Source organism: Equus przewalskii, chromosome 10 (assembly GCF_037783145.1).
Source record: "Equus przewalskii isolate Varuska chromosome 10, EquPr2, whole genome shotgun sequence".
Lineage (NCBI taxonomy): Eukaryota > Metazoa > Chordata > Mammalia > Perissodactyla > Equidae > Equus > Equus przewalskii.
Genome location: NC_091840.1, coordinates 30615963 through 30630011, shown reverse-complemented (window position 1 = coordinate 30630011; position 14049 = coordinate 30615963). Strand labels below are relative to the sequence as shown.

Below are 14049 nucleotides of genomic sequence, written 5' to 3'. Positions count from 1 at the left end.
ACATGAAAGTCACATATATGTTGCAGCATTATTTACCAATTAAAGTGGTTAATACATTTACCTCTGAAGCCCTTGTTAGAGCCACAGTGCTCTGAAATAAGTAGTTTTCTTTTGAAAATTAAGCACTTATCCTCTGGCTGCTGTGAGTTAGGCCAGGCCTGAGCATCTCCCTCTTTGGTTGAAGTAATTCAAATCTGGATGTTATCAACATGGAAAAATGAGCTTGCTCTCAATTTGCTTTATAAGGAAGTCAGTGCTTTGAACACAGTGTTCGCTTCCCTCTGGGGAACAACATCTCTTGATAAGTGGAAATATTTTTTCAACAAAGAACCTGCTGCTCCAGATTTGTTAAAACTGGTCCAGCAATCTGTTTCCATTCTTGTGTCAAATGTTGGGGGTGAAAAGAATGTTGAGTATTATGGGTAATTTGTGTTGAGTTAGACATGAAAAGAATGTGTGTTTGTGTGTGTGTGTTTCATTTGTTTGGGAGAAAAATTGGTGTTTGAAAAATAAATTTTAATTGATAAGTAAACCCTGTTTATTTAAAATGTTGCGGCACCATCAGTTGCACGATCTTACTCAAGGATTCTGCTGTATTATACCTACAGTCTCCTTTGGTTTTACAATTTTGATTAACACATTTTGATTGTATGTCTGTCATTTTTGCTGAACCATTTGCCAACTTCTTTGCTGTGTTGGTAGGGGACTTTATATCTCCTCTTTTGGGTGCTACCATTATCTACAGAGTTCAGAGTATTTTATTTACTTCAACAAACACTTTTTGAGGAGTTGCTACAGTCTAATCTCTGAACCAGCTGTCAGGGAGACAGGAAGGAATAAGGCAGTCTGTGCCCTGAGGTTGCTCCTAGTTTATAACGATAGTTCTCCAGTGTGTCCCAGCGATGGAGACACAGAATTCCTCAAGCTCATTGCAAATACCATGGAGTGTTGGTATAGTATATTCAATAAAGGAAACACTATGAAATTGTATGGTGAGGCAGACGTAATTTTTTTTTTTTTGAGGAGGATTAGCCCTGAGCTAACTACTGCCAATCCTCCTCTTTTTCTGAGGAAGGCTGGCCCTGAGCCAACATCCGTGCCCATCTTCCTCTACTTTATATGTGGGACGCCTACCACAACATGGCTTGCCAAGCGGTGCCGTGTCCACAGTCAGGATCCAAACCAGTGAAGCAGAACATATGAACTTAACCTCTGAGCCGCTGGGCCCCAGACATGATTTTATACTAGAGTCTAGTGTAGACAAGTGTTTGTGGGTGCCAAAGACTTAAGAAAGAAAGAAAGAAAAAGTGTAGGAGAAAATCCTAAGCACAGGGACAATTTTATATCTAATTTTTTCCTGAACATTGCAAAAGGGCCATAGCTATTTAGGTTTGTCATAGTTTTGGGTCACTGTTTTATTAGGAGAAGTTAGTATGTAAACAAATTGAATGGCACCTTAGAAGCCTTTAGAAAGTTGACCTTTCAGGTGAAACACTGCTCTTTGCCTATGTTTTTCTCTTCCTCCAAAATTTTTAGTTCCTCTCTGTTGCACATAGGTTGGAAACTAAACTACGTATTCTCACCTGGTATCCAGCCCTCAACATTTCGGTCCACACCGTAAACAGTCTCCCATTTCACTCCCCTGTGCTCTCTGCTCCAGCTGTTCTGAATTGCATCTTACACTCCACTCCCACCCCCAGCATGCTGAGTGTTCTTCTCCTCTGTGCCTTTTCCCACAACGGCCCTTCCCTGGGAGCCCCATCTTACCAAGAAGCAAGTCCAGCTCATATCCATGAGTCTTTTCTCGCTGTCCTTCCCCTTTCAACAACCAGAGTGAATCCTTCCATTCCTATTTTTCCATTTCATGTTCTTTGCACTTAGAAAAATCTCTCTTGCAGTAGTGGGAGTAGATGTCATTTATTAGCCAATATGTGCCAAGTACAACTCTATTATTACACACATATTGGGATGAGGAGACAGACTCGGGGAGGTGCTGCCAGAGGTGACCTGGATGGTAAATAGCAAAGCCACAGTTGGAATCCCAGTCTCTCTGTTCTCAAAATAGCACTACCCTTATACCCTAGAGCCCCCCCGCCGAGTGTCTTCATCTTCATGGGCATATAGGCAGAGATGGGTCTTCTTCTTGTCATTGTGCCTTATACCTAGCAGCTACTCAATGTACATCTACTGAACTGAATGAATTTACATTAGGGGAAAGAAAAAAGATGATACCACTTTCCCCAGCTCTTACTAGCAAAGTTTAAAATGATTGATACTATTCAATATTGGTGAAGAAAAAAAAACTCTTTAATTCGTTGTTAATGGGAGTGCTAATTAACACTCCAACTTTAGAACTGTCTATCAGAATATAAAAAAAGATGTGCATGCCCTGACATGCAATTGCGCTTTTAGAAATCTCTTCCAGAGAAATCTTTGCAATCAAGTGCAAAGATGTGTATATGAATATATGTCTTGCAGCATCATTTATGGTAGTGAAAATTTATGGACAATCTAAGAGTCCATTAATAGGTAAATGGGTAAATATAATAGGGGATGTTGTGTGATGGAGTATTCTGTAGACATTAAAAAGGTTAATGTAGATCTGTATGTGCGAAGATGGAAGGATGTTCACAATATATTGCTTAATTGATAAAAAGAAATTTTGTCATAGTGAAGAGTATTGTCCTATTTTTCTAAAAAAGAAAAAGAAGTCTTTTTTTGTTTTCTTAATCTCTCCCACACACATACACACAGCACATAAAAACTTCTCAAGACGTCAAGTGGGTTTTTTTGTCTTCTCAGAATAGTGATTATGGTCCACAGATGAGAAAATATTATGCTAAGCACCCTACATTCTAAAGAGAGCCACCAGCAGCTGGCTGTGGCCACGTCTTTTAAGCGATGCTAGGGGAAGACGGAACTGCCCTACTACCTTTAGCCATTTGCCTCCCTTCTCCTCTCCTTCAAGTAGAATAAGAAGAGTTGATAAAGAAGTTCTCAGCCTTGTGAGGTAGATAGAGGCTGAAGTGCGAGCTTATCATTCCTCTCTCCAAGGGGGAGGGGTGCCCAAGGGAAGATGAAACTCCAACAGAGTCCCATCCTAAGATAGCCAGTGTCTGCAAAAAGGGGGGACTATAGTAACTTCCCTTTCTGGATGTCAGTCAGGGGAAAGGAGAACAAGAGAGAGACAGATGGAGGAAATCAAGCCCCCAGGGAAGGCTGGGGAGAGGAGATGTGAGTGGAGGCTACCAACAGGACCTGTGCAGTATTAGGGGTGGGGATGCAAAGAAGGACATATTAGAGAGATGTGGAGGGAATCAACTGGAAGAAGTGGCCAGATGCTTCAAGGAGGTGCCAACGCCCGGGAATCAACCCAGTGCCCACACAGCCTTTTGGAACCACTAACTATCCCCAGGGGGCTGACAGAAACAGAGCTACACCAAGGAGAGGAATGCACCTCACTCTGTAAGGTAAGGAGTTTTTAGCTTTTTTGCCCCTCTCCCTTCTCTTCTCTCCCAAACTGTGTAAGTTTTGTGATGAGGAATGGGAGATGGGGAGATATCTCGCAGCCTGGTTATATGTTCTCTTCAAGTACCTAGGGCCACAGCTAGGGAGAAGGGAGGAGAAGAGCTGTAAATTGAGTTTGAAATTTAAATTAAAAATAAAAAACAAACAAAAATCAGGCCGCATTTATCCATTTACCAGACTGAAACTTTTAATAACTCAAGTGGCTGAAAATTATAGAAGTGGACCAAGATGTCATTAAGGGAGCCTCTGCCCAGAGGCAAAGTAAGAACAACATAATCTAGTTATAGATGGTGACTGGAATTAATAAAGCCTTTCATGCCTGTGCTTAATGGGTTGAGAGTCCTCAGTAAACTGCTTACACACATACTGCTTGTGTGCATAGAAAATGGTCCATAATCTAGGACAGGGTTCGGCAAACTTTTCTGTAAAGGGCTTTTCGGGCCATACAGGCTGTGTCACAACTACTCAACTCTGCCATTGCAGTGCCAAAGCAGCCATGGATAATCTGCACGCTAATGAATGAGTGTGGTGACGTTCCAATAAAACTTTATTTATAAAAACAGGCAGTGGGTTGGACTGGGTCTGCCATCGTAGTTTGCCAGTCTTTGATCTAGAAGAACTGGTAGGATACTCATCCAAGTTTTCACCTTTGAGGAGCGGGATGGGTACTTCCACAAAAATTGTAATTAACAAATGGGTCAAGGGAACCCCTTTGAAAGCTTTCCTTGGGGCTGAGAATGGAAAGGGATGTCACCATCTAGTGCAGGGGAACCAGCTTGTGGTTCTACTCATGTTAAACAGCACTAAAAGGCAAAGGGGGCAGTAGATATAGAGAGCTGGAGGCAGGGGCTTCAGCCAGTGCTGAGCAGACAGATACCACCCAGATAAAGAAACCGTGGCCTCTCTGGGAGGCAGCAAGCCCTTTTGGTGGACTCTATGTACTTGCCAAGGTCAAGCAAGGGGTCATGGTCAGTGTTTCCCAGGGTGAGGCAGTCACTTCCCTATGGACCGTGAGGAGCCCTGTGTGGTCCACGGTATCTAATTCCAGGGCAATCCATGTTATGTCAGTAGATTCAGCCATGGCTAAGGCTTAGCAATCCCGGGGTTCCCCATCACAGACCCAGGAAGTATAGACACAGGATCAAACAGACCAGGGATCAAACTCTGGCTTGCTCAGTGGCATCTTTGTGACCCTTGGGGAAGTTACTTAGCCTCCTGAGCTTTCTCCTCAGTCTCGGTAGCAGCAGCAGCTGCAGCAACTGACCCTAAAATGTTTTCTATGTGCCATTTTAGATACATTATCTATGATCCTCACAAACTCCCTGCCAGATAAATATTGTTAATAATACCTACAAAGGGAGATTATAATTTCCCTTGGCAGAATTATTGTGAGGATCGGAGATAATTCATGCTAATTCCCACTATGGCACTTGACATGATGCTGGAGTGAATAAATGATAGTTATTGTATGAGTACACTTTTTATTAATTAGCACTGAGGAATAGTGTGAACCAGATACTGGGCATGGAGCTAGAACAGACAGCCATGTACTATAGGTCTCTTTAACCCTTTAGGAAGGTTCTCTAGGACAATGGGCACATTTCTCAGATGGGGAAAGGGAGAAGACGTTTGTGGGCAAAAACAATGCCTGCCACTGTTTCAGGGAGCCAACCTGCTGGCCAGGACAGGAACATCCCCAACATCAGGTTCAGCTAAGCCCAAACAGAAGAATCTAGGTGAAGTCCCTGGCTAGCTGGACAAGGATCTTAAATGAACAAACCTAAAAACGTACTGACAAATGGGGAGGAGGTGAGGGGACATTGAAAATTCAGACTTGGAAACGGAAACCTTTTCACCAGTGGAAGCCAATCCGCTTTCAATCCTAATAAATTGATTTTTAAGAGCATACTTTCTTTACTCTATAGCTTCAGCTTACCTAAAGCTGTTGTGGCTCATAATTCTATATACTTACATTTCCTACTGCCTTGTGGATTCTTCATGATGCTTTCTTCTGAATCTTCTAGCAACCAATCCCTCTTTCTTTGTGCCTTAGATTCAAATTTTCCAAGAGGAGGAGTCTGACTAGTCCAATATGCTCACTCATAGCCCTGTTAGGCAAAAGTATTCCTTTAGGCAACCTCAGAGCCTTCTTGTAGCTTTGAGTCAGATGTTTGCTCCTGATAAACCACCTGCCCCAAGGAAGGCACCATCATATGGTAGAGACCATGGTAACCCGTGCAAAAGGAACCACTGTGGATTGTTCCTTCGACAGAGAGCTTTGAGTGGAACCAAATGGTGTTGCTGCTTCAGGAAAGCCCTCTGGGCATCCACAGATGGTGGTCCCACAAAAGAGAAGAAGACAGTTGCCAGCTGGTTGGCCTGAACCCATATGTATTAGTTTCCTAAAGCTGCCATAACAAATTACCACAAACTTGGTGGCTTACAACAACAGAAATGTATTTTCTCACAGTTCTGGAAGCCAGAAGTCCAAAATCAAGGTGTTGGCAGGCTCATGCTCCCTCTGAAGTCTCTAGAGGAGAATCTTTCCTGGCCTTTCCAGCTTCTGGTGGCTACAAATGGTCCTTAGCTTGCCGCTGCATCACTCCAATCTGTCTCCATCTTCACATGGCTTTCTCCTCTGGATCTCTTCTCTGTATGTCTCTTATAAGGACACTTGACATAGGATTTAGGACCCGCCCAGATAATCCAGGATGACCTCATCTCAAGATCTTTAACTCAGGTACATCTGCAAAGACCTTTTTTCCCAAAAAAGGTCACAGTCACAGTTCTGAGGATTAGAATGTGGACAGATCTTTTGGAGGTCAACATTCAACCCACTACACTGATCAAAACTGAGACAGAACTATGAAATATCTGGCATTAGTCTAACCCCAAAACAGCCTGCCACATGTTAGAAGCTCAACAAGTATTTGTTGAATGAATGAACAAATGGGCATCTTTATTTTGCCATTCGGAAAACTGGGACGAGCAGAAGTGATCGAACCAAGATCACAAGTCTAGGTCATGTCAAAACTTGAACTGAATCCAAATCTTCTGTCTCTCAGTCTGAGCTTCCTGCAACTATGGGAATCTCTTGCCCTATTTTTGCTGCATTACAGATGAGGATAACTGAGGTTAAGAGAGGTTTGTCCAAAGTCATTCAGTTAGCTTCTATCAGAACTGGCTAGGTGACTAGGTCTCCAGACTCCCAGGCCAAGTTATTTCCACTCCATCCTACAACCTTGAAGGCTTTCTGTCACCAGACCTGGAAAAGTAGTCTCAGAAAGTAAATGATTCAGAAAATAAAAGGAGAAGACAAAGGATAGCATGTATTATATTTTATCAGAGCTAAAAAAAGTTGGTGACAGGATGATATTTAATTTCTCCACCTTTTCCTATAAATTTCCCGAGTACACATTGTTAACAGATCAGGAAGGGCCAGGCCCTTGCCTGTGGAAAAACTTCTGGAGCACTGCTTGATATGCTCAGATACGCAGCCCGCCCACTAGTTGGGAAGCAAAGTCACCTTGGAACCATGAGGGCCTCTCCTGACCTCTCAGAATTGCCACAAAACCCAGAGAGCAGTGTGAGAGAAAAACCAAATGTGTCTTACAGTTCAAATAAGGTCTTTATTCACATAATACCTGTCTTGGTTTTGCTCTAAATGCTACACCTAAAAAAGAAAAAAGGAAAGAAGGAAGGAAGTTACACTCCCTCAACATTGTCTGTGCCCATACTTGGCTGCCATGACAACATCTAATTGCTGCACATTCTATTCATCTTCTCCACTTCCCTTTTCACCATTAATCCTGTGGGCCATTTGCCTTCTGGTGCCTCCCATTGGTGAAACTAATGAATACATGTCTGTGGACAGTGCCTATTTTAAAAAAACATCGAGAGATTTCAGTAAAAGTCAAGATTTCCTGCTTCTCTTGAAACTTCCCAAGTTATGGCACCTCAGGATCTGAACTCCCATGAGGTTACAATAGGCTTGAATTTAGCATGTGATGATCCTTTCCTTGGAGCACAGGCTCTCCAGGTTGCCACTGTTTTCACCTGGCTGCTTCTCTCCTTCCTGGTACCCACCTGAGGACATTGGAATTTGAATCCTCTTCTCTTTGTCAATGGGTATGAAATCAGTAAGGTTTCATCTAAGTATGCCATTGCCATTGCTGTCAGATGCCTTTTCAAGCATAGGCAATGGTATTTATACCTAACTACATGTAAACTTTCCAAGGTGACTTCCACAAGCTAAGGTCCTGTCTAATCTCTAATATAGTTGAACTTGAATGTTAGACTGGATTTTTCCTTTAGCAACCCACTGCTCTGAATTTCCATAATGCCAGAGGTTCCTGCTCCCTGGCTGCCTGTTTCTTCTTATTCCTGGACAGCTCCACTTTCACATTCTGCTTCAAGTCAGAATATGGGAATCTAAAAATATCTCAGTCATCACCACACTGACATAATGCATCTGTTGTTCCAAGAGCAGATTCTCTGTCAAAAGAATAGTTTCAAGAGCCAGTTAGGTTTAAGTTCAAAAACTACATGTGAAATGACTTTGAGCTTTTATTGTTTCTCTCTCTCTCTTTCTCTGCACATAGTAGCACTTTTGAAAAGGTCTGCTTATAGCAGAAGAGGAGGAGGAAGTGTAGACCACAATTCAGCCTGGAACTATAAAGCATGACTTGACTTCACCTGTGAAAGGCATTAGTGCCTGCCATAGTGTCCAGCACAGAATAGGTGCTCAAAAGATGTTGGAGGAAGACAGAGAGGTAGTCAGCGACCCAGTATATGTGCTTCAGTTTTTCCATTTTGTTTTCCTGACCCTTATTGAGTACCTATCATGTGTAAAGCATTTTCTTTGGCACGGTTGAGTTTCATTCATTCACTTCATTCATTCATTCATTCCCTGAGGGTCTACTTTGCTTTCCTGCAATTCCTGTCTGCATGTCTTGTCTGGTTTCAGCTGTTTGATCGTCAGCTCATAATCTCATCACTCACTTCTTTAAGAGCAAAGTGCTGCTGTTATCATTAGCAGCCATCATAATGTCATTGATATGGAATTTGGACAGGAAATCTCCTGCTTCTCTGTAATCACCCGGGAAAGAAAATTTTCCAGTAGCTTTTTCCATAGACTAGAGTGATTCACATCTTCTCAAATTCAGCTAAACCCCAGAGAGCTCTCTGTGACAGATACAATGGCAGGCTGTCCTCCTCTGGACCGAGTTCACTGGACAGTACCTTCTAACATCCAGAGAGTAGCTCGCCAATCAGTAAGTCACTCCGTTGTTTCATCAGATCACAATCAAGCCAGCACACCTCCCAAGAGCATAATACTTGGCAGCCAATAGGCACTCAGTAAACTTCTGATGAATGAATGAATGCACAGAGAATGGGTGAGCAAAATGGGTACCTATTTTATAAGTAAAATGGAGACCGGAAAATTGCAGGGCTCCTGTTCTAACCACTAAATCAATCTCCTTTCCATTAGCAAACCTTTCTGTCTCTCAATGACCTAAATGCACAGCTCTTTTGTTTTGCTTTTATATGATAAATTTGGAGTTCTGACAAGGTTCAGTGCCTCTCATTCTCTGTGGCAGGGATTTGAGAGAAAATACAACAGGCTTCCTTCACCCTCTGACAACAGAGCCCTGGAGACTCAAAAATATCAGAACTTCCAGACAAAATTTAGAGAAGCAAGGGTAGAAAACACTTTTGGTTTTTTTGGGTTGAATCAGGCGGGGAGAAAGCCTAGGCACAATGGAAAGGCATTTTTTTTTTTCAGGTGAGAAACCTAAAAAGTAAATGAGAACCATGCTATTTTGTTTCCAAGATACAAATCTCCAGCAGGATTCTAGGGTCCCAATTTTGCTTTATGTTTGCTATAGAATTACAGCAACATTTCTTAATTTTATGTTTTTAGGCTTTATATTGGTCTTTTGGAAATTAATACATGTAATACATGTTCATTAAACAAAATTCATGAAAAATAGAAAAATATATTAAATGGAAGTCCCTTTCTCAGCTCTCCCCTCCACTCTCCACCTTTCAGCTCCCTGGGAAATAGACTCTGAGGTGGAGATTACCTGCATGATGGTGACTAAGAAGTGCCCTTGGTCACCAGAGTGGTAGAGGAGTAAAGGAAGCAGGCCTGGGCAGAGGGAGGAGTTGGACTGGGATGTAGTTTCCACAAAAGCCTCCGCTGGCTCACAGGGGAAGTTGGGAGCTGGGATGGACCGTTAGAATTGTCCTGAAAGGAGGCGAGGTTGTAGGCTACCCCTTCCACCATTCACTAGATGTGAGTTGCCCGTCAACACCTGCAGAAGGGGGTATAAACTTGGAGGAGGCAGCTCTCTTGGCAGAGGGCTGTCCCTGGGGAGGGACTGAGCTATGAGCCACCAGCAGCTAACACTTCAAGCATGTGGGCAAATACGTGCCTTGTTCCTCAAAGGAGAACCGGGTGGCACACTACAGAAATACAGTGTATTATCATCTTTCCATAACCCACACACTTTCTATGTCTCTAGGAACACACATAACACACACACACACACACACATATACACACACATGAGGGGCAGTATAGCAAATAGGTAAGAACATGCATTCTGGAGCCAATCTTGGAAATTTACTTAACCTCTCTGGGCCTTGATTGCCTCCTTCATTAAAATGGTGGATGGTGACAATAGTACTAATCAGAGAGGCATTTAATCATCAAAGATTAAATGGATGAATTAATGTAAAGTTCTGAGAACAGAGCCTGACAGAGAGGTTTAGCTCCTTCCTTGTGCCACTCAACAATTATTATCTTGGACAAGCTTCTCTGTTATTCACACAGATGTACTTCATTCTTTTTGGTAGCTAAATAGTATTCCTGAATGCTGAATCTTGAATAACAAATGGTATGGATTTGCCATAATTTCTTTTAAAATTCCCTTACTGTTGGGCATTTAGACTGTCTGTGATTTCTCACAATTACAAGTCACACAGCAGTTAGTGTCCATGTATCCTTATACACTTAGAAGACTGTCTGTAAGAAAGATTCCTGAAAGTGGTATGACCTGTCAAAGGGAAAGCACAGCTAAATGTTGACTGTTAATCGCCCCCTGAAAAGAGTGTATAATTCTAACTTGAAGCTCAGTATCCTGAGATGAGTGTTCTTCTCCCCCTCCCCAACACCAACCCTGGATATTAAAAATCCTTTACACTTTTGCCAGTTTCATAGGTGAGAAAATGTATTTCCTTGATTTAATTTGCATTTTAAACAATCCTCGAGAAACAAAGATTTTTTTTCTTATGTTTCTTAGCCATTCATGTATCTGCTTTTGTGACATGTCTAATTGTCCTTCTCCTCTGGGTTTTCTTTGTTGACACATTTTTGAATGTATATACTGTAAATAGGTTCTACTGCTTTCTCGATTTCTCCCAACTTACAGAGGTTAAATTTCCACGTCCTCCGATCTGCCAGTCTTCTTCAGAGCACCCAGATTCGGAGTCTGTGCATGTAGGAGGTGTCAGAGAGGAGCCACCAGTCAGTCAGGTTCAGACACAAGGCCCACTTTATCCTCAGAACTGCAAGTTCCTTTACCGGCCTGAACTCTCCATCTGCCTGGAGAAGGCAGCTTCTTTTTGTGTCATTCCTGTTTTTCTTTTTTTAGTCCAGTCCTGGTTATTAAAATCTTAGACAACGTCAGTCTACAATCTCATTCTCATAGCATCTTTCCCATGGATCTTTCCCCTCCTATTCTTTCTGATTCCACTTCTTCTTTTCACTTCTTTGACTATGTCCCACTTGAGGGATAACTGGGGCAGAGGTCAGCCTCCAGGAGTCACCATCCCTTGTGTCATTATCTCGCTTGTGGTCACTTCTCTGCCGGCTCCCAGTGCTGGTGTCATCCTTGTTTGGTCCTGGCACTAATGACAATGTCTACATTGCTGTGTGTGTTGTTGGAGTCAGGACAGTGGGGAGGCGGAAAGGAAAGGCTCATATTTTTAAACCGATGCAGTGAATTGTGAGTGTTTTCTGCTGATATGGAGGCACCTGAGGAGTGCATGGTGCTCAAGAAACATCAGTTTCTGCTGCCCTCCAGTGTGGAGGACCTCCCCAATGGCAGTCACATCTCCTTTTGGCCCTTGCCTGGGTCACATGCCACACTCCTTATGGGAAACATACCTCGTGGCTCCTGTCCCTCAGATAAACTCCAAGCTCCATCAGCAGGGGTTTAAGAGTGAACCAGACCTCTTCTGTACCCCCAGCCCCAAAAGCCACAAGAACCTTGGGCAGAGGGGCTTCTGCCTCTTTGGTCCTCTAAGACATAGCCCCATCATGTCGGGCTGGGGTGGTGTATTTTGGCAAGCCTCCTGTCTCCAAAGTGAGAGGCGTTTGCTATGTGTCCTCTGAGGGAGATGTGGGTGGCAGAAGTAACACCTCACCAACTGTGCTTTACTCAAGAAAATGACTCTTCCTCCTTCTCCTCACATATATATGTGGATTTGGGGAGGGTGATGTCCCACACAGTTCTGGAGAGAACCACTGCTTTGCAAACCCTGGAGAGGGATGCAAACCCGACATTCCAGAGATGTATCGTAACCCCCTTTTTGTCTGTCAGTCCCACAATGCCTGCTCAGGACACCTGTGATTGTGACTCAGCAAGAGAAGACTGATCATGAGAAGAACGATAAAGACAGTGGTTATTGGACATTTTCTGGAGTTTTGCATTCAGTATGGTGGAGTAAGTATCCAGTGGCACAACCTCCACAAACAACAGCTATAAATTCTGGACAAAATATGAAAAAGGCAAAATATATCCAAAGGCTCTGGAGAGCCAACAAAGGCAGGCAGATCTCAGAAGGGAACTGAAACTTGGAAGAAGAGATCAACAGAGGGTGAGTTCCCATTTTGTTTCAATTTTGTCCTGAGGATGGATCACAGTCATGATGTGACACAGGTTGGCTGAAGAACTAAGAGAAAATCTGCCATCTTTCTGGTCTGAGGAATCGGAGGCAGAACCCAAGGTAGCCATAGCCTCTGGAAAGTGAAGCCCAGAAAGGAGAGACAGAATAAGGGAGCCTCAGCTTCTATGCATCAACTCTGCCAAAATATCTGGCTGACCCTGAACTGCACATGCATGAGGCAAACTTCCAAATACCCAGCTAAAGGAAAAAAGAGTTGAACTGAGATTTGAGCTTCCACCCACCACAGGCAAGACAGAGTGTGCAACTTGAGTCTAAGCAAGTTTAACGCCTGCTGGAAAAAAAACACATAAGTATTCTTTGGAGGAATATAACACAATCCAGAATCTCTACATTATAGCAACACAATGGCTAGAGTGCAATCCAAAATTTCTCTATTAAATAGAGATAACAAAGAGAGAACAATAATTGTTTCTTGAGGGTTGTTGGGAGACTTAAACAAGACGAAACATTTAGCACAGTGTTTGCAAAGTGCCTGGCATGCAGCTAATGGATGAATGCAACCTGTATCTCCTGGCACCTGGAGAAGGTATCACAGGAAACACTGCTAAAAGGCTGCCAAATGCATTAAACATTCTAAGTTGGAAGAGAAAGTACATCTATTATTAGCAGTGCATTTAGGCTCCAGAACCCTTGGAGTAGGGGAGAAGTGTAAACTGAGAGGGAGATCAGCTTTCAAGTTAGTTGTCCAGGTTGCCAGTGAGTGAGCCAGAGAAGGAGAGGAAACAGTTTTCAAGAAAGTGCACAAAATAAGCCAAATGTGAAAATGACAGGAGCCAGAAGGTCAATCCAAAGAGTAATAGGGAGGTCAAAAATCACATAGGTACATGATAGAGCTGGAATACAGACAAGAGTAGGGCCAATTATGGAGAAGCAGGCTAGGGCCAAGGATTTGAGAGATTTGGAAGACAGGTTTGGGTCAGATTCATAGGTTGCAGGTCCACAAGTTTTCCCTGTAACGATGAGGCATATTTTGCCTGTTCACAAAGGGTCTCCTAGCCTGTAACCCCAGGTTCTTTATCCCTTATCCTTTCAAGAGAAATCCCTGAAGAAGCTTATTCAAAAGTTACTATTACCTTTAGTGGGTAAAATAGGAAAATCCAATGGTTGGTCGATAGAGTGGGATGACTTATTCTGGATGAAGAGGGGTCGTCTTCCTAATTCACAACCAAGTCCAGCATAAGGCAAAGTTTAAGGTCTCTCTGATATAATCTGCCTATGTCAAACAACAAATACATTGATATAATTTGGTCTGGGCACATCAGTCTCCTCATCTGGTTACTCCTGATTAGTGTTAGATCAATGTTTAACTTCCATGTTAAAAACCAAAGAGATATCACAAGAATGCAGAACCTTAGCAAAGATCATTTTGCCTCCATTGACTATAACATCACCATCCTAGAGGTATCCCAGAAATTAAATATCTCCCTTGGGACTAATGAAATTCTCATTCATGTAATGATAAGTTAGTGACAAACTGAAGAGAAATTCTACCTGATAATGTTTACTCAAAAGGATTTTAGGTTTTTCTTCTCTCCATGCTTTCTC

General features: G+C 42.7%; 1 protein-coding gene across 1 annotated transcript in view; it reads right to left on the bottom strand.

The window, feature by feature from the left end:
* Positions 1 to 14049, bottom strand: part of ANKFN1 (ankyrin repeat and fibronectin type III domain containing 1) — a 371664-nt gene that overhangs the window by 342163 nt on the left and 15452 nt on the right. The window lies entirely within an intron of this gene.